This window comes from Papio anubis, chromosome 6 (assembly GCF_008728515.1).
Source record: "Papio anubis isolate 15944 chromosome 6, Panubis1.0, whole genome shotgun sequence".
Taxonomy (NCBI): Eukaryota; Metazoa; Chordata; class Mammalia; order Primates; family Cercopithecidae; genus Papio; species Papio anubis.
The window spans coordinates 96,689,213-96,710,033 of record NC_044981.1 but is presented as its reverse complement, the minus strand read 5'-3'; the positions used below and the strand labels follow the sequence as shown (position 1 = coordinate 96,710,033).

The window sequence follows — 20,821 nt, the reverse complement described above, 5'->3', positions numbered from 1 at the left end:
TAACTTGCATTTCTCAAATGTTTTCTAGATGTCGAGCACTTTATTGGATACTTTCGTGCAAGAGTAGTTATTATTACCCTCATTTTATAGAAAAAAAACAAAACAACAACAACAAAAAAACCAGTTCTAAAGCCTCAGAGTGAGGTGCCATGTAAACAGATCTCAATTCAGCATCTGTGTCTCAAACACTCGACCTCTGAGTCTCTTTTGGCCTGATCACATTATGTCATTTTCATTCCCTTTTCTTTCTCCTCCTCCTTAAAATTATAGTCTGGAAAGGGGGTAGATCTTTCTTCCTCTGTTTTATATGTATAATGTTTTAATAGTGGAGAATGTTCACTCCTCCACACTTATTTATTCTTTTTGATTTCTCAAAAAAGAAGAAAAAAATATTTAGATGATCACTTCTCAAGAAAACAGCCTAGCTTATATGGTCACTATTGTGCTCTTTAATCCTATTCTTGTGTGACAGAAACAATATTATCATGATCTTTTTCATAACAAATTCATCATACCCTCCTCTCACCCTAAGCAGATGAATGCCTAGATAGATAAAAATGAATTTTTCTTCCCAAAAAGACAAAATAGAAATGCATATTTGTATTTAAATATCACTTTCAATATGTAGGTATCAATCTCCTCCTGTAGACAACGAGAATATGGGACAGAACCCTATTCATCTTTGTATTCCTACACCACGCTAGGCATTCAATAAATGTTTACTTAGTGGATTGTATTGGCTATTATCTGGGGAGTAAATGTCATTTAATCCAATGTTTGCAACTGATATTATAGTATAAATTAGTTTATCAGAATAACTCAAGAATACTCCAAAGGATTAAGACACTAGAATATAAATTCCATAAGAGCAAAGACTCATCTTTCTAGTAAGCACATAGGACAGAGTCAGAGACAGCATAAGGTTACAGTAAATATTAGTTCAATGAATGATTCAGGAAGCAACTCTTCCTAGGGGTGGCAGAAAAACATATATAATATAAAATATGGATGAGGGACTTGATTAAATTATAGGCAGGCAGCCCCAGGAGAAGGTCCCAGTAAGAGGGAACAAATATGAGAGCATGGGGTTTCTGCAGAAGAGCAGGACAGGGTAGGGTCTAATGATAAGAGCAACAATTAAAAAGCCACAGAATTATTAATTATGTGTAAGAGTATTAATTTATTTAAAAATTGCTCAAAGTAGATGATTAGCTTATTGTACGTGGACAGTAAAAACAATAGACTCTGCTTTCTAATGAGGCATTGTATTTTTTTAGAGCATGTCTCATGGAGCGTTAGATGATTCCCCATGCCAGCTATCCATGCCTGAAAAAAAGTGCACATGGGTCTACACTAAATGGGCCGTGTTGTCATGGGCAGGAAGCTTTATGCCCCTTGACCCACTTCAATGTTGGAAATGCCTCCCCTTTACTATTACAGCAGTAGTTATAAAGTATCCATGCAGGCCAAGTAACAAAGTGATAACCAGTATTCCATTTTTCAAATGGCCAAACGGATGCTAAAAACAAGTAATAACTAATACCATATGTTAACTTTGTTTTGGTCAAACATTCTCTTTTATACATACAGAAATACACCAAGCACACACACATCAGGTAAAACCTTCCTTTTTTTTCACTTGCCACTGCCAACCCACTCTCCATGGATCACAGTGACAGAAGAGCCCCACAGCACTCGTCGCTGACAAAGGCGCCACATGTGCCAAGCTGGCTTTGCTGGGGATGACGCCCCCAAGCCGTGTTCCCCTCTATTGTTGGGCAACACCAGAATATAAACTCTGTCAGAGTAAAGACTTGTCCTTCTAGTAAGCGCACAGGACAGTGTCAGAGATAGCATAAGGTTCCAATAAATATTACTGTAACTGAGCCAGAAGGACTCCCACATGGACGAAGAGGCCCAGAGCAAGTGTGGCATCCTGATGCTGAAGTACTCCACCAAGCACAGCATTATTTACAACTGGTACGACATGGAGAAGATCTGGCATCACACCCTCTGCAATGAGCTGCAGTGGTTCCTGAGGAGCACCCGGTGCTGCTGCCTGAGGCTCCTCTGAACCCTGAGGCCAACAGAGAGAAGTTGACTCAGATCATGTTTGAGACCTTTGATACCCCTGCCATGTACGTGGCACCCAGGGCCATGCTGTCCTTGTACACCTCCGGTAGTACCACTGGTATTGTCATGGACTCTGGAGATGGGGTTACTTACACAGTGCCGTCTTTCAGGGCTATACCTTTCCCTAGGTCATCCGGCACCTGGACCTCATGAAGATCCTCACGGAGCGTGGCTACAGCTTCACCACCACTGCCTAGCGGGAGACAGTGCACAACATCAAGGAGAAGCTGCACTATGCTGCCCTGGACTTTGAGCAGACGATGGCCATCATGACATCCTCTTCCTCCCTAGAAAGGAGCTAGGAGCCGCTTTACGGCTAGGTCATCACCATTGGCAATGAGAGGTTCTGGTGTCCAGAGGCGCTGTTCCTTTTTCCTGAGCATGGAATCTTGCAGCATCCTTGGGACCACCTTCAACTCTGTCATAAAGTGTGGCGTGCACATTCACAAGGACCTGTATGCTGACACAGTGCTATCTGGAGGCACAACCACATACCTGGGCATCACTGACAGGATACGGAAGGAGATCACTGCCCGGGCACCCAGCACCACGAAGATCAAGATCATCATTCCCACTGAGCGCAAGTACTTGGTGTGGATCAGCAGGTCCATGCTGGCCTCCCTTTCCACCTTCCAGCAGATGTGGATCACCCAGCAGGGTAGACTGTGAGCGGATGTGTAGCATTTGCTGCATGGGTTAATTCAGAACACCTCATGCTAGCCTCATGAAACTAGAGTAAGCCTTTGTCCTAGTTTCTGGGAAACAAATTTCTGGGAAAAGAAATTTGTCCCAGAAGCTTGTATCTGATTATTAGCACTGGATTATAAAACTTGCTGCTGATTTTGACTTTGTATTGAACTTAACTGTTTCCTTGGTATTTGTTTAATATCCGTATGTATCTTGGATTTAAACCCTTAGTACATGTAGCTCAGTCACTCAATGGCTGAGGTGAAAACATGCTTGTGGAAGAAAAGTCTGTGGCTGGTGAGTCTGTGTGGCCAGCAGTCTGTCGATATGTGTAGGTATTAATGTGTCAGAGCTGAGTGTTCCAGGATTTATCTAGAGGCTGGCAAGAGCTCCTGAACCAGTTGTTTCTGTCTTGCTGGTCTATAAAGGTTAGAGAAGTCCAAGTGTTAGGACCCAGTTTCCTTTCTTACCTGGTGTTTTCCTGCCAGAACATCGTGGGCTGTTAACTTGCCTGGAGTTGAAAGTGGTTTGCATTAATACCTGCAAATTTATTCATCCTTTTAATTTATATAAGGTATTTTTGCACACTATTCTCAATTCTTTAAGAAATGACAACAAATTTTGGCTTTCTACTGTTATGTGAGAACATTAGGCCCCAGCAACACGTCATTGTGTAAGGAAAAATAAAGTGCTGCCATAATTGGAAAAAAAAAGAAAACAGAAAGAAAAAAAAAAAAAAACCTCTCCATTTTTTTCAGGAAGTCTGTTACATTTTTCTTCCTTCTTATAGGCCGGAGACCTCTTTATGGCTCCCGACCAAGAACTTTTCCAGGTTGCCACTGAGAGAAAAGATGTTAATTATCTACTTAGCACTTTCTTTTTAGGCTCTTGGTACTAACTGCTCTTCATTTCTCTGCCAAGATAATTCTTGGTCTGTGATCAGAGTTCTGAAGGCCTTATGCTATCATTCTGACTCACAGCTGTGAATTACCCTGCTCAAAATATAAGGGAAGAAGGACAGTGCATACATAGTTAGGGTGTGCACTACATCTCTCTCTAGTTAAGTGTTAATGAAACATTAAGGAGCAACAAGGGTATCATGTCTCCTAGTCCTATGTAAATTCTCTCATTCATCTGCAATTTCATTCCCCTCTGAACATGCCACTTGCAAAATTGAGGACCTTGTGGTTCTTGAATTAGGAATAACAAGTAAATAGCTGCTTGTAAAGTATTTTGACTGAAGATCCGCTTCAGTTCATATATGTCATTCCCAGCAGATATGTTGGGGACACCGAGGTCACTATGACTTTGCTATTCCCAAGAGAACATATAATTAGATTGCAACACACAAAATTTAGTAAGCTGGACTCAGGTTAAGGTGCAAATATCAGCATTTTGAAGCTGTAGTTTATGAAAAAGTCATTCAATTTTTCAAAGTCTTTGTCTTAGAATTCTAATGCAGCAAGTCTAATAAGAAACGTAATAATTTGAAAGGAGAAAGAACAATGATAAAATATACTTAAAAGAATGACAGTGTGATGCAGTGGAAGAGCAGGGAGACAGGGATGTGAGTAGAAATCTAACCCTTGCCACCCACCTGCAGACTAACACTAACTACTTCAACACTTATGTCCCTTTGGAGACGAAACAAGGCTACTGAACATACTAATGTTTAAGAAGTCCTTTGTTTTTAAACTCTATGATTTTATATATTCTCATTACATCTTCTTTAAACTAATATATGTATTTTCATTCAAGCTTGGTTCTTTGTCAAAGTTAAGGATTCTATATTGTTTAATAATGTTAATAATTTCCTTATGTAACTGCAAGAACTCTTTTTAATTTCAATATAGTTTTTTAAATCAACGTTTCCATCGGTCTCTTAAAAATCAAATTAGAAATAATAGAATGTGATATTCTTTAATCCTACTAAGATTTTTAAAATTATATCACAAACGTTAAATGACCAAAGCCTTAGGCCTTATCTTCTGTGTTGGCGACCGACAAAATCCATTCATTTTTGTTCCTCTCATTTAATTCTGTAAAAATATCTGTAACCAGTAGAAATGCATTTCCCTCACTTCAATAAGGAAGGCAGCATTTTTAAAAACTGCATGTTAACAAATCAAAGTTGTATTAAAGAATTTTCAGTGCCTGACTAGCAAACAGAGTAGACAACAAGGTAATTGTCAAGCTCAAGAGAACTCTAGATTTTTGTTTTATTTTTAACGTGTTTCATATTCAGAAATAATTATTGTGTGTTGGTCTGGTTCACATGAAACAAAATCGCTGACATTTTTGTTCATAGATGATAAAATGTGGATTTCTAATTCAAACAGATATTAATTCCTAATGAGCTAATTAAAGAAAATCACATAGCAGGATGTGTTAAGCAAAAGATGACTCCAGAACTACATTCTGAGTACATAAATCTGAAGGTTAGAAATTAGCAAAGCATTTAAAATTTTCAAAAATATTACATGTTGCCTCTGTGATCCATTGGATCATCCCAGAAATTTTACATCACAGAAACCACCACCATCTTTTAGCTGTGAATTGCTAGCATTTATTAAGTGAATGAGTAAATGAATGGAAAAATAGTAGAAAAACTGACTGACTAAACACAGAAGATCCCACTGGCTGACTGAATGACCAATTCACCTAAATGAATCATTTAATTCTACCAAAAATTTTATATTTTCATGTACACAAAATTTACAGATACAAGGCATTGCCATAATTCAAATCTGGTAATTTGTAATCCATATCCAAAATTACCAGGGAACACAGGTACATTCTTTGCTAGAAAAATAATGAAGTACTGAATTGTGCCAGCTTAGTTGTTCATTCAGCAAATATTGACTGACTGCAGTTTAGGATAACAGCACCAGGGTATGGATGCAGAGATGAAAAGTATATAGTCCCTGCCTTCGAGCACATTTTCCAGCTACTTAGGTAACCATATGTAACTAAATATATTCATGTATAAAGTTAACTATGAAAAGGGAAGACAAATACGTAACTTCCAAAGCAGGATTACTTAGACTAACCATAGGATTTCAGAAAAGCAGAGCAATTAGAATGGGGGTGGCATTTTATAAAGGTTTTATTGAATGTGGAGGAAATTCAACAAAAAGTTCAATGAGTGGGAGGAGCGGTGTCAAGAAGTACCTGGCCAATGCTGACATTCAGTTGGCATGCCTTGGTTCAGCTGTAGAAGTTGTTAATATATTGAGATACTTCCATGCTATGTGGTAATTGGCTTCTGCCGCAACCTTCCCCAAGGCCTTCCTGCCATCCAAGCTCCACAGGCCCCTCTCATGGGACTTCTTACAATTAAACAACTAACATTTTAAGGCATGGCTGGCTCTCTAAGACCTAACTCCAGATTGGGATATGTGTCTGTGCTTTACAGGATATTAAGCATATTATATATCACCCTTAAACTAGGCCTTTTAAGAAAACATAGCATATTGTTTGGATTGTCTAGAGCACAGAGGACCGCTGGAAAGGGGTCTTAAAAATCTGATTATGTAGGACTTTAAATGTCAGGCCAAGCACTTTGAATTTCATTTAGCAAGCAGTATTATTGAAGCTGAAGGGTGAAAGGGAAGAAAAGGGAAGGAATCAGTAGGAGTAAAACTATGTTTTAGGAAAATCAATCTGGCAGTAGTGCATAGGATAGATTAGAAAGAGAAAGGCAGGCACAAATATGACAAGGGCTACACTCTTTGAGTGCCTGTATACAGTCGATCCTCTGTAATCTTTTTAATATTTGATACATTTACTTTTCCTGATACTACTAATATTTTAGTATTGATACATAATAGTTGTATATGTTTATGGCATACATGTGATATTTTGGGAGTAATGAATAGAATGGTGGCTACCAAAGGCTGGGAAGTGTAGGGAGGAGAGGGGATGAAGAGAGGTTGGTTAATTGGTACAAAAATACAGTTAGATAGAAGAAATAAGTTCTAGTTTCAATAGTGCGGCAGAGTGACTATAGTTAAGAATTTATTGTATATTTCAAAACAGCTAGAAGACACTCTGTAATCTTCACCATCATCTTGTTGGTTAAGTACTATAGTATTACTCATCTTACACAACAGAGACAAGGAGAGACATTAAGAATCCTGCCACAGGTCACACAGCTAATACGTACATAGCAAAGCTGAAGTTTTACCCCCAGAGATCTGGCTCCAGAGCCCATCACCTTAAGCATAGTGTTGTACTGTGTCTCAATACACAAAGTGGAGGATTATTAATAAAGACAGGAATTAAGAATTTGATTGCTTAGCGAAAAGATGTAATGATCACAATATGACCAACTCTCAATAGATGTGGGTAAAGAAGAAAAAGAGAAATCAAAGACTCCTCCAAGCTTTCAAATCTGAAAGAATGAAAAGTCCATCAACAACAGCAAAAAGGAAATTCATGAGGAAAAGCTAACTTGTGAATAATAGATGGCCTCACTGCTAGTGAGACATGCTAATCATTATGTCCTTCAAATCCTGCAGAGGAAAACTGGTGCTCAGAAGACAAGACAGAACTCTCCTCAGGAATAATGCAAAAGGAGTGTTAGTAGGAGCCAGGGGAATGCTGGGCATGCAGAGAACAGGGATGACAATTCTGGGAGAAACTTAGATTTTAAATTCTGGGAGAAACTTAGATTTTAAAGGTCTAGGAAAAGAGTGAACAAAGCCAGTGAAAATCAATCTATCATAAATTTGAATTGGCCTGTGATGCATGAGATTGATTGCAAGAAAATTCAATTATTCAAAAATAAATATGCCTTGCTGTCTTTAAAACTGTAATACAAAGTGAAAAATGTAGCATAGCATTGTACACAGTTATGGTAAAAATTTGGGGAAAAAAGATGCATTTTGGAAAAAAATGAAATGGAATATGCTGAAATACTATCAGCAGTTGTGTGAAGTTGCTCTTGTGAGTGATGTCTTACTGTCTCCATTTTCCATGTTTTAGGCAATATAATTATAGAAATTATATAATAAACTGTAGTTGTTAAAATGTAATTAAACTGGTACAACAGAGAGCTAGTCAACATTAATATGATTAATTGTTCTACAGTATTTATTGAATCTAATGTCTCTACTAGTTATTATGCCTACCTATAAAAATTTGGATAGAGCAAGATTCATAGCACTTGTTATGAATTTTATTGCAAGTTGAATCTCCTGCTTCTTTACAGAAAATAGTAACAACCCCCAAATACATACATTTTTCATAGGAGAAATCAAATCCTTATGAGTAATCATTATAATCTTCACTCTGGCTGTAGATATTTGCCACTCCCACAGCTACCTTACACTCCAAATTTGGTGAAACTTGGGAGTGGCAAGGGCCCCAGGCTATTCAAGAAGTCAAGGCTTTACTGAGTAAGACAAAGAATTACCTGACCAGGCACGGTGGCTCACACCTGTAATCCCAGCCCATTAGGATGCCGAGGTGGGTGGATCACCTGAGGTCAGGAGTTCAAGGCCAGCCTGATCAATATGGCGAAACCCCATCTCTACTAAAAATACAAAAATTAGCCTGGCGTGGTGGTGGTGCCTGTAATCCCAGCCTCTCAGGAGGCTGAGACAGGAGAATTGCTTGAACCTGGGAGGCGGAGGTTGCAGTGAGCTGAGATCATGCCACTGTACTCCAGGTGGACTCCATCTTTAAAAAAAAAAAAAAAAAAAAAAAGAAAAAGAAAAAGAAAAAGAGTTACCCAATTCCCTATAAATATCAAGGGTAGTTTTAACTTGTGATCTGCTCTACAAAGATGGGGATAATAAGCTATGTAAATCAGAATTTGCTCAGCTCAATCTGGAGTTAGTTCATCTCTGTTACTAAAGGGGCAAACTTTAAAGCCTCATAGTCCGTGTAGACTTCACAAACCCACGTTGTTGCCACATTCCATGTAACCTGCTCTCTCTTTCTCCCAATGCCCCATACACAAAAATTACCTCCCCATTCTCTTCTATCCTCTATCAAAATCAGAGGAAAGCAAGAGATTAAACTAATTAGTACTAAGCTCTAAATGACAGAGATCCCTTGCAGGAATACATTATTCCCATTCTTTTCTCCCTTTGTGTTTTTCACTTAACTTATTTATGCATGTAATGATACATATAAATGACTTTATATGGATGTATAAGTATGTTCATATGGATACTTTTTCCTCTCCCCTTTTTCCTTTTTTATTTTATTCCTCCATTCGGATTTTCTATTTATATCTACACTACCTACATTTATCCACATCCCTTCTCACCAGTGTACCTGTGTTAACAATCCTTGAGTTCTTCTCTGTATTCATATAATCTCATATAGATCTATATTTACCAGTGCATGGACACACATACACACATAAATTCACACAGTATACTGACACAGACATAATATATGCATACATATTTACACCGAGGTTTTTTTTTTTCATTTTTATTTTTTGGTCATTGCTTTACAAAAAAATTATATATTTTTTACTTCTTGCTTTTTTCATTCAACAATGTCTTTTGGAAATCACTTCAATTCATCTGGGTATAGTCCTAATTTGTTCCTTTTAACAGTGATACCATATTACTTGATATTAGTATATCATAATTTATTCAGTGATTCTTCTCTTAATGTAAATTTATTTCAATTTTTGCCACGATGAACAGCACTGAAATACACATCTATTTACTTATGCCTTTATATATAGTGTTTTTATTTCTATGAGATAGGTGCTTTTTTTCTTTTTTTTTTATTATGGTAATAACATTTAACATGAAGTCTATCTTCTCAGTAAATGTTTAAGTACACCATACAGTATTGTTAACTATAGTTTGTTAACAACAACTATAACAATAGTATTGTTAACAACAACAATGTTGTACAGGAGATGTCTAGAACAAATTGATCTTGCATGACTGAAACCTTATACCTGTCAAATAAAAACTCCACATTTCCTCATCCCCAAACCCCTGGAAACCACCATTCTACTCTCTGCTTCTCTGAGTCTCACTATTTTAGATATCACGTGTAAATGTAATCATGCAGTATTTGTCCTCCAGTGGCTGTCTTATTTCACTCAGCATAATGCCCTCAACTTTCATCCATATTGTCACATATGGCAGGATTTCCTTCTTTGTTAAATAATATTCCATTTTATGTATATACCGTATAATTTATTTATTCATCTATCCATGAACATTTAGGTTGTTTCCACATTTAGGTTGTTTCCATATCTTGGCTCTTGCAAATAATGCTGCAATGAACATGAGAGTGCAGCTATCTCTTCATGATTCTGATTTCAGTGCTTCTGAATAAATGCTCAGAAGTTGGATTGACTGATCATAGGTAGTTTGATATGGGATTAGTATCAAAAGTTTTGAATAAATGCTCAGAAGTTGGACTGACTGATCATAAGGTAGTTCTATAAGGGATTAATATCAAAACTACATAAGAAGTTCCTACAACTCAATAGTAAAAATAACAAAAAAACAAATAACCTGATTTTAAAGCAGGCAAAGACATGAATAGACATTTCACCAAAGAAGACATACAAATGGCCAACTGGTAAATGAAAAGATGCTAAGAAAACAACTCATCAGGAAATTACAAATCAAGACTACAATGAATGATATCACTTCATGTCTGTTAGTCTACTTTCAAAAACAAATATATAAGAAAACAAGTGCTGTTGAGAATGTGGAAAATTGGAACCCTCGTATACTGTTGTCAGGACTGTAAAATGGCACTGTTGCTATAGAAAACACAAGGGAAGTCTATCCAAGTTTTAAAAATAGAGCTTCTTATATCTAAGAACAAGTTTATCTTCCCTACTCACATGAATAAAATGGGGGTCTCTCTTTATATTCAAAACTAAGTTAGTCTGGAAAATATACTCAGCTGTGAGCTTATTAGAGTCCCTGAATAATTCACTATTTCTAACCTTTGGGTATCTAAGAGTGTTCAATTTATCCAAGGGTTTGTCTTAATGGGTGTGGATGGATAGAGAAAGAGTAACATACAAAGACCAGAGTCTCTGTATTGGTCATTGGTAGAGTCAGCTGAATAGTCAGCAGTGCCTTCAGACTTTTATATTTCAGCATGTGCTAAAGTGCACAGCCCATCTGCTCTGTGGTAGGACACATCCCACGTGGTAATGAATTATAACTGAGAGAACACTGAAGTGTTATGGCAACATGAAAGTTCAGATGAATTCCCATAAGAACCATAAGAAAAAATGCACTGTAAATCAAGGAAAATACACAGAACTCCATACAGAGTTCTAAGTGATGTCCACATATATATTCACATAATTATTTTTTTCTGGTTGAGTTCCAACGTTGAATAAATCAGGGGGACATATATGCATGACACTTAAATCATGTCATTTGATTTTTCAATGTTAAGAAAATATTTGGGGGCAGTCGATTGAATTTATATTCAAAAGTGTCTCTTTGTTTCTCCTTCTTCTTCTTTTTTTTTTTTAAATCTTTTTACTCAAAGGCAGGGGTGGAGTAAGTGTGAAAGCCTGGGAGTATTTCCTTCTAATAATATTCTCAATGAAATTTTAAACTTGAAGTTTTTCTCTAATGGATCTGAACAAAAAGGACTTCATCAGGTAGGTCACAAAGCTGCTAAACATTGGGAATCAGAACCATAATGATGCTCCAAATTAGCTTCCCCAAGGAGGAGACTCTGGCCACAGCCTTTGTTAAGTGCGGTAATGTGTAGTGAGTAAAATGAATTATTCATGTAATACTTGAGCTTACTCTGGGAATTTCTTAAGGACTCCAGGAGAAAAATATGATTTGTCTTTCAGGTGATGAGAAGAATCTGGATCCTAAATTCAAGTAAATAATACAATCCAACAGCAGCTTGCATTGATTTCATAACCTTTAGAATTTTCCCCCCTCAGTTAAAGCAGAGGAAATGTAATTTAATCAATTGGGTAAAAACCTGTGCTGATTATATGAACACTCCTGAATTCTCAGAGGTGGTACTTCCATTTCTGATGCGTGATATGCATTTGGCTTGCCTTTAAGTACACAACTGCCGCTGTTTGTGTATGTGAATTATTTCCCCTATAACAAGGCCAGAATTAGATTTGGGAATTTAATTCAAATTAAGTATTAATAATAGGAGCAACATTTTTAATGTCATACAAAAGTGTCACTGGTAACTTAAAAGATAAATTGTCACAAAGCATTCTTCTTCTCCCTAAATACCTTCAAATTCTAATCTCATCATGAAATTTTCCATCAAATTATTTTCTAACATGTTGCCAATGGAAGGGATGAAATTCAAGTGAGATCTGATGCTCATGTACTTGAGATTGCTTAAAAATCCTATTGTTGTTTTTCTAAGAGATCATACAACAGATGTTTATTCCCTTTTCTTTGGAAACTTGGTAGAACAAATAACCTTGTGATGCTTCCAAAAAAGCAGCAATTTGTTCAGCCTGCCTTATTTGTACTTAGGTGTTATTTTGGAAAAAAAAAAAAAAAAAAAAAAACGCTTTCCTTTTAAAAAATTAAGAAAATATGAACCCAAGATGATCTGACTTTAAAACATTACTCAATAAAGTAGTGTTATTTAACCCTTCAGGACTCAAAACTGTCTTAGTAAATGGAAGAGTATTAGGAATGTCTCCCTTTCTCCCTTTGGAATGACAAAAGGTTTAATGAACATATATTAAGGAGCACCATTTCTCAGGCTTGGGGAGACACAGACAACTGGAAGGTCCTACATTGCCTTCATTCCCACTGACCTTCCATTGACCCCTGCTTCCTCCTCTTTCTTCCATGAGAGTAAACCCTAAGCCAACCTCTAGGCTGCTAAAGGCAGTGCCATCCTCCATGCCACGCTGCATAGCTTACTGAAGAGAGAAAGGCAAAGTTCTGGAGTAAAGGCTTTCCTGAGACCTTGCCATCTGCCCACAAAATGGAGCTCCTCAGAGCAGAAGGTAGCAGCAGATCAGTATCTACTTGGCCAGCTAGTGGAGGCTGACCAAGCCCTATGTTAGACATCCTGAGTTGTCCCATGCTGAGAAGTGGACTTAGTGTACTCTTCCCATCCAAACGTGGCCTCAAAGTGAACAGAGCCATCCTTGGAGATAAGATGAGAGAAGGGGAAGAAAAGGAGTCCAAGATGTAGGATTTGATGGCGCTGTGTCCTAAACACTGAGTCCTGAGCACTGGCCCCATGTCTTTTCCTACACGCCAGTCCCTGGATCAGTGTGTGTCTCCCTTGGTTGGTATCCAACTCTGTGATGAAATGTTAACCCTTTTTCCCCTCTAATTGTGCCTCTCAACATTTCATTCTTTTGGCAGAGACCTAGAAACTCTAATACAATATAAATACCTCTTAAAAAAAACTTCATATTTGCACATCGTGGAACTTTGCCAGTAAAGCGTAAGCTCTCTGAGGGTAAGAAGCATGTCCATTTCTGCTCTTCCTGAAAACCCAGTGGCTAACACAGCACCTGACACAGAGATGCTGTTTGACAAATATATTAGGATAACTAGGGGTTCTCAAGCTTTGGTGGGTATGAGATTCACCGAAAGGTCCTGTTAAGCCACAGATTGCTGAGCCAACTCCTAGCTTCTTTTTTATGAGATCTGGGATGGCATCTGAGAATCTGCATACCTAACAAATTCCCCGGTGGTACTGATGATGCTGGTCCAGAGGCCACATTTTAAGAACTTTTGTGTGAAGCCACATGAAATGACCATTTTTCTTGGTCCAAAATGCCCAAATATTAGCAATTTCGTGTGGTTCAACTTCATAAGTTTATGAGTTAATATTTATGAATGAATGGTTAAATATAATGTAGGCATTTATATTCTTTCTTGAGCGTACTCCTATTCAAAAGTAAGCAAAAATGCACATGGAAAACTAGATAGCATGGGCTCAGGAGCCAGACTGACCTATGTTTGAATTCTTACTCCAAAATTTCCTAGGTGGGAAGCCCCAGACAAATAACCTATCTTTCTGTATCCTCAGTTTTCTGACCTCTAAAATGAGGGTGATGAACTTGCTCTAAGGATTGGATAATATAATGTTTGAAAAACACTTGCATTGTACCTGCCATGTGACAGATATTCAACAAAGAGTAACCATCATCATTATTAATTTCACCGTTATTATTATCTTCACATTGGGCTGCACTCTAGAGGTTAGAATACAGCATATTCTTTTGTGTTTTATTTGGGGATGAAGTGAACCAGAATTAGGGAAGGCTGCTTGAGGGTTGTCTCAGAAGAGCAATGTCTCATCCCACTAAGGAAAACGTTTTTGCTACAGCATGCAACACCTGCTTTGGTTCTGACAGTGTGATTGGAGAATCTCACATCCCAATTAAACAGTAGTGAAATTCAACTACATTCAAGTTTTTGAAGTGAAAGGAACATAAGGCAGTGTCAGAAGCCTAAAGCAACTTCAAATTCCTCAATATTTAGGACATTTGGCACGAATTACTTAACCTCTCTCAGCCTGTTTCTTCCTCTGTGAAAGGGAATTAATGGCACCCACTTTCTTGGCTTACAATAGGGACTAATAAATACGGTGTGTGTAAATGCATATAAAATGCAAAGCACTATACAACTATTATTTACTTGTGTAGTGAGACAGTCTCAGTTTCAGCCACACTATTCCTCTGTCCCTCTAAATCCACCCTCACATGTCAGAACTGTGTGTTAATATGTGGTCTACAAAATATTGTAGCTGTAGAGAATCTCTCAGGACCTCAGTCACCTTTGTATGTTCCCAAAAGGCCCAGATACCTCCACCCCTCCCTATCCTCTTTGTACAGGACTGAATGAGCTTTTAATTATTGAATGAAGCTACTGGCTACACAAAGAAAGAGCTACACTGAGAAAAGGGTGGTTGTACATAGAAAGAACTCTAAATGGGTCTGGAAAGGTAAAAGGTGTCAGGAATAGGTTCCTACATCCACGGGGAGAATAGATCATGTGACAAGAAAAGTAAGAAAACTGAATAAAATCTGCTGGTGCCTCAGTTGAGAAAAAAGAAAAACAAAAAGGCATCATAGCAGTCTACCCTGGAGAAAGAATGAGTCAGACAAGGGCAAGTAAGAAGAAGATTAGTGAAGGATGTGTAAGAGTCTTTCTTCTTTCCTATTTTGGCATAGTTAAGATACACCTCTACTCTTAAAAGGCCAGAAAAGTCATGTGGGAATTATATTAAAAATATTAACAGCGTACTCAATAAATTCTGATAAAGGCTTTAAATCCTCTGGCCATGTCATAGTGACCCTGCTACTGGGCTTTCAAATAAATGAGACAAAATGGAAAATTACATGAGTTTGAGGACTCATTTTGTTTTGGATTTTATACATGTCACTTTGCAGATGCTGTTCAAATTGCTATTTTTCATTCAATTGATGTTGAGAGAATTGACCCTTCTTTTAGGAGAGTTTAGGGGAAAAGGAACAAATAGAGTAATTGATAAAAGGGGTTTGCAGAAAGAGCAAAGTGGTCTCCTCTCCCACCTTCCTTCCCCTGCCCAACTCTCCCCCTCACAGAAAGCCCCAACCACCCCCACCAGACTCCCTTGGGAAGATCAGGTGGACAGATGCCTTTTGTGACCAAGCAACGTGGAAAAAGGAAAATGAAGAAACAAAAGACAATCGTTTGCAACATTTAGAGTCTTTGACATCTGTAGAGTAATATTCTGGTGCATGGAAAGGAAACCCAAATCTAACGTTTTACAAATGTCAATAGAAAAACTATCTTCACCCCACCCCTCAATATGTAATCTAGCACCAGTCCATAAAAGGGCTGTTAAACTCTGCACTGAGCACTTAATAAAAATGGACACTTTCATCCACTGCTGGAAAGCAACAAAAGAACTCCTGTATGTCTGTGGAGAGTCTAGGATTACGTTTAAATGGATAATAGAAAGACAAACACTTGGTAAAATACTGGCTGTTACTCCCAGAATCACTATACTAATACCCAAGTCAACCAGCACAGAAAAGCCTTAACACACTACGCAATTCAGCTGCAATTCATCACTGCTGCTATAATTACAGGTGCCTGCCTGCCTTCCTTCTCTCAGATCTGTGGATAAAAGCCTAGGGCTGAATGTGTATCTCAGCTGCACAGAAGCTGACGCTGTAGTCAATAAACACACAGAACTCTGCATTTGAGAAACAGGCTGTTGTAGAATATAGAGCTAATCTGTTGTTCAACAGTTCTTCCACATCCAGATTTTCAGGATAACAAAAAAGAAAGGGAAGTTTTTGGATGTTTTCTACATGCAAGGACTTTATTTCTCAAATAAGACAAGTGAGATTCAAATGTTGAGTAACTTGCCTAAGGTTACACACTTCGTAAGTGGTGGAATTTCTCCTAGAATCCCAATCTTTCTGACCACATTTTCCATGCCTTTTCTAGATCAGATCCTACTATTGCTTCTGGCAATAGTAGGTTATTAGTAACTGCTTGAGTTCTCATAACTTACAAAAGACTCTCAAAGGCTAACGTATGGCAATATTTAAGTAATTCTACGCCCACATCCTTTTAGGGGGAGGTGGAGTGATTAAGATTTAGGATTCCACTATGATTATATCTGTGTGCAGGCAAAGCAGAAAATGCAGAACTTAAAGGCAGCCTAAATGTGTTAAGAACACGTCTGACTAAAGGAGGCATGTTTAGGAAGGCACAGAGCAGCAATACCTAGAGTCTCTAGAATCTCTGTCTTATTAAAATGGGACTGAAAACATTTGTGCTGAGGTTGTATAGACTCCATTAGAAGATGGGAATGATGCCCACAAGCCACATGGAACTTCACCTTCTTACATACAGGTAAGTCACTGATATGGTTTGGTTGTGTCCCCAACCAAATCTCATCTTGAATTGTAGCTCCCATAATCCCCACATGTTGTGGGAAAGACCTGGTGGGAGGTGATTGAATCATGGTGGCATGTTTTTCCCATGCAGTTCTCATGATAGTGAATAAGTCTCATGAGATCTGATGATTTCATAAAGGGCAGTTCCCCTGCACATGTCCTCTTGTCTGCTGCCAGTAGCTTTGCTCCTCCTTCAACTTCCGCCATGATTGTGAGGCCTCCCTAGCCATGTGGAACTGTGAGTCAGTTAAACCTCTTCCTTTTATAACTTACCCAGTCTTGGGTATGTCTTTATTAGCAGCATGAGAACAGACTAACACAGTCACCTTTAGGCATGTTTGCTACACTAACATTAAAACTACTTCCTTTTTTTCTGAGCAGGCCAAGATGTAACTCCTTCCAAGGATGTAGCCTTCTCCCAGATATAGAGCCCAAAAGATAATCACTTCCAATTTCCTGCTCCATAGATGACAACGTTAGTCTGTCTCAAAGGCAATAGCCACACATTTTTATATCATTTTACTAGGGACTTACGGATGTTTATGGTGTCCAATTTTAAAAAATATGATCTATAATTAAAAGAACAAATAAATCCACTATTTTAAAAATACCTCTTAAAGAAAAAACTCAATAAGCTCACCTACCAACAAACCCTGAGGAATTATCCATTTCAAAATGTTAATTGTTATGTGGAAGTGGCTTTTGAAGTTCAATTTGATTTCCTGAAAGCCCCAAACAACTTCATTTCCCTACGGAAAATAATTAAGCATCAGAGATGACAATGTGATTAGCAAGTAAGACACCTGGAATTTGCTTAACAAATCAAAAAGCAAAGAGAAGTCTGCTTTTAAAACTGCTGCTGCTCCTCCCCTGCCCCAGCCTCATCAGTACTGACACTGAAGAGCCATCCCAGGAAGCAAGCAGGGAGAGGCAGGCCACACTCCTCAGCCTCAGACCAGCACACATTCAGGAACTAAAAGCTCCTTCTTCCCTCCTCTAACACAGATCACGCTTAGCCTACAATTGTAGAGAACTGCAGATATTCTTATGTTATCCTGTAAGTTCCCATTTAAATGTCTGTTTCCTGTCTCCACAGATCACAAGGCTCCCGGTTGACAAACTGGCCCTTTGTGTTCCTAAAGGCCACCTCACTGGCCTAAAGCACTTCACAGGACTTCTGCAGGGGTCCAACCACCCTTGAAGAGACAGGATAAGACCTGGAAGCATCAGATCTATATTAGCTGAAACAATTACAGAAATCAAGTACTTTCTGGGGTAAAATTAATTAAACGATTGATTGATTGATTGACTGACTGGTTATGCTAGCACTTATTAGGGACTTAGGTGCCAGGCACTTTATTAAGTACTTTGTGCATTTTATCTATTTTAATTCCAAGGAGTACCTTTAAAGGGTAGATAATATCATCATTCCCATTTTATAGGTAAGGAAACTAAAATTTAGGAAGATTCATCAGTATATTCCAATCATATTGCTCAAACGCCGGAGAGCCAGTTTCAAATTCAGGTATATATGACTATATGACTCTAAAACCCAAGCAATAGAGGTATTGGTAAATAAATTATAAACACCACTGTAATAGAAAGTCAGACACTGTTAAAAATTGTTACGGAAAAATACTTCATGACAGAAAAATGTCCACAATAAAGGGTTAAATGGAAAAACTAACAAAACATGTACAGTAAGATCAAGGATAGATACAAAATGTTATGGTGAGATAATGGGTGATAATTTATTTACAATTTTCTATATATTTTCTATTTTCTACAATAAACATGTATTACTTTTTAAATCACCCAAAATATTTGTTTTAATTTTTAACAAGTAATTAATAGAAACAAAATGATAACAGTGATTATAGCTGCATGGTGTAATTATGGGAGGTTTTATTTTCACTTTCACACTTCATATTTTCCAAATAAGCTACAATGCATTACTTTATAACAACGCACGCACACACCACACACCACACACACACAGGCACACACACACACATACACAAGTTTAAAACTCTACAGAGCTTTTTTCTGAAATGTTTAGTCAGATGCTTGTGGCAGAGACTACCAGTGGTCCTTCAATGTGCATATCCCATGTCTTCTACAGGAATTGACCGAGATGTTTCAGCTGGTCACATTTCCCATAAAAGGAACTCAATTCCCAGCCTTCTCTGCACCAGGGAATAGCTATGTGAATAAGTTCCTGCCAATGGGATGTGAGGTAAAATGATGTGTGCAACATCTAAAACGTGTCCATCCTGCTGCTGGGAGGGTATCTGCGATCTCTACAGCATCCTTTTAGATGATGCAAAACGACATTCCTTAAAGATGCAGAATAAAGAGCTGGAAACAGCATAGAACCCAGAAACTTATAGATCCAGCATACCATCCCTGAAATACCCAAATCTTCAGAGAAACATGAGAAGTGAACAACTACCTTTTGTTTTTGCTTTGGGGACTTCCGGGGGGGATCTGTGATATGTCACCGAATCTACATCCTGACACATATACAGTAACTAAACACTTAAAATAATTTAGACTAGCTTTAAAAATAATTTCATATATATAATACGTATAAAAAATACAGAAGAAATAAATTAATGGCATCTCTATGATTTGATACTAGAGGTCTAGTTGATGGTTTCTGGTGCTGGGGGCAGTGGAGAAAAGGAGCACAAACACATGGTCATTCTAATCTGATAGCAAGAATAAAACTTCTGAGTGAGGTCTTCAGTGGATCCAAGTCTTAGGAAAAGATGCAAACAACAGGTTTAGAAATCCTTTATTGTAAGAACAGCTAGGTGCCTCCCTTCATGTTAGAATGTTTACATATTATTGTGTGCACTTGTCACACTGTTTTGTATTTATGTGGCTACCCATGTCTATAGAATATGATATCCTTGATGCAGAGACAAGTTCTTTTTATTTTCAAATTATTGGTGTCCTATGGCTCAGTCAAGTGTCTGGCACATGGATAAGCAGTTAAACATTTGTTAAATAAATGATTGAAAGAATAAATAATTGAACAATTAGCAAATTGCTATGACTGGTTGCTTGTATAAATAAAGACTTGAAAATATAATAATTGTGTATATATTATAGTATAAACTCTAAATGTTAGACAATAATCCTCTTTAAATATAAATACATATTGATAAATTATATCAAATTAATTGTGGATTTCTTTAAGGTTACTAAGATACTCCTTCAATTATAATAAGAAATTGAATTGAAACGCTGAAACAGAACCTATAGAGTGAAACTGAAACATATACATCTTGATGCCATTCAGAAAAAAAATCAAGATCTCATTAGGATCCCCCATGTAATGTATTTCTAAAAATAATCAACCATGTTTTAGATAAATTTTTATATTTACTGAAAGTTTTAATTATATCTTGCTTTTCAATTACTTTGTTATGCAAATAATTAAAGAACCAGACAAGACACCAATGCTGAATAAATATTTGGTGAACTGAAAGTCAATTTAAATTGAAAATGGAAATGAAATTGAAAGAGTTAATAGGGAACTTTCAGCATCTTCCTTCACAGTCAACATATAAAGCATTTGTTTATTTTCTGGTAAATAAATTTAATTTCATCTGTCTTCCTTGAAGAATAACACCCCCAACACACAAAGAGAAGGTGGGGGAGAGAGAAATTATACTAAATAGGGGTTTAAATAGGGGTTTGTTATTAATATGTAGCTATTTTTTTGTATTCACGTTTAGTTATCTTATAATATACATAGCACAGAGAAACAATAAACAAATTTAAAGGTTAAAATTATCTCCACAGTTTACTTACAAACTATAGTATGTTGAAATAGGTAAAATTCTATCTTAGTTTTGTATTTTAAATGCTGATATAGTCTGCTACCTGCTAGGAATTAAAACATGTATGAAATTCAAAGAATCTTGAGAAATCCCTTTCCATTAACATTTACTTGTGGCTCTCAGGTTTAGTAAAGTCAGACTCTCACCTAAAGATAATAAATGAATGCCCTTTATTAATTATTATTCTCCATTGTGAATATTTTTTCACTCTCTCTCTCTATATATATAAATTTATCCTGTACAAACAGAAAGGTCAAAGGTATAGTAATCCTAGAACCAT

The 20,821-nt window shown here is 37.3% G+C and overlaps 1 protein-coding gene and 1 pseudogene across 8 annotated transcripts in view; one reads left to right on the top strand and one right to left on the bottom strand.

Moving 5' to 3' along the window:
• GRIK2 (glutamate ionotropic receptor kainate type subunit 2) overlaps positions 1 to 20,821 on the bottom strand; it is a 684,613-nt gene that overhangs the window by 643,264 nt on the left and 20,528 nt on the right. The gene's annotated exons all lie outside the window — the stretch shown is intronic.
• Positions 1,695 to 2,802, top strand: LOC108585535 (annotated as a pseudogene).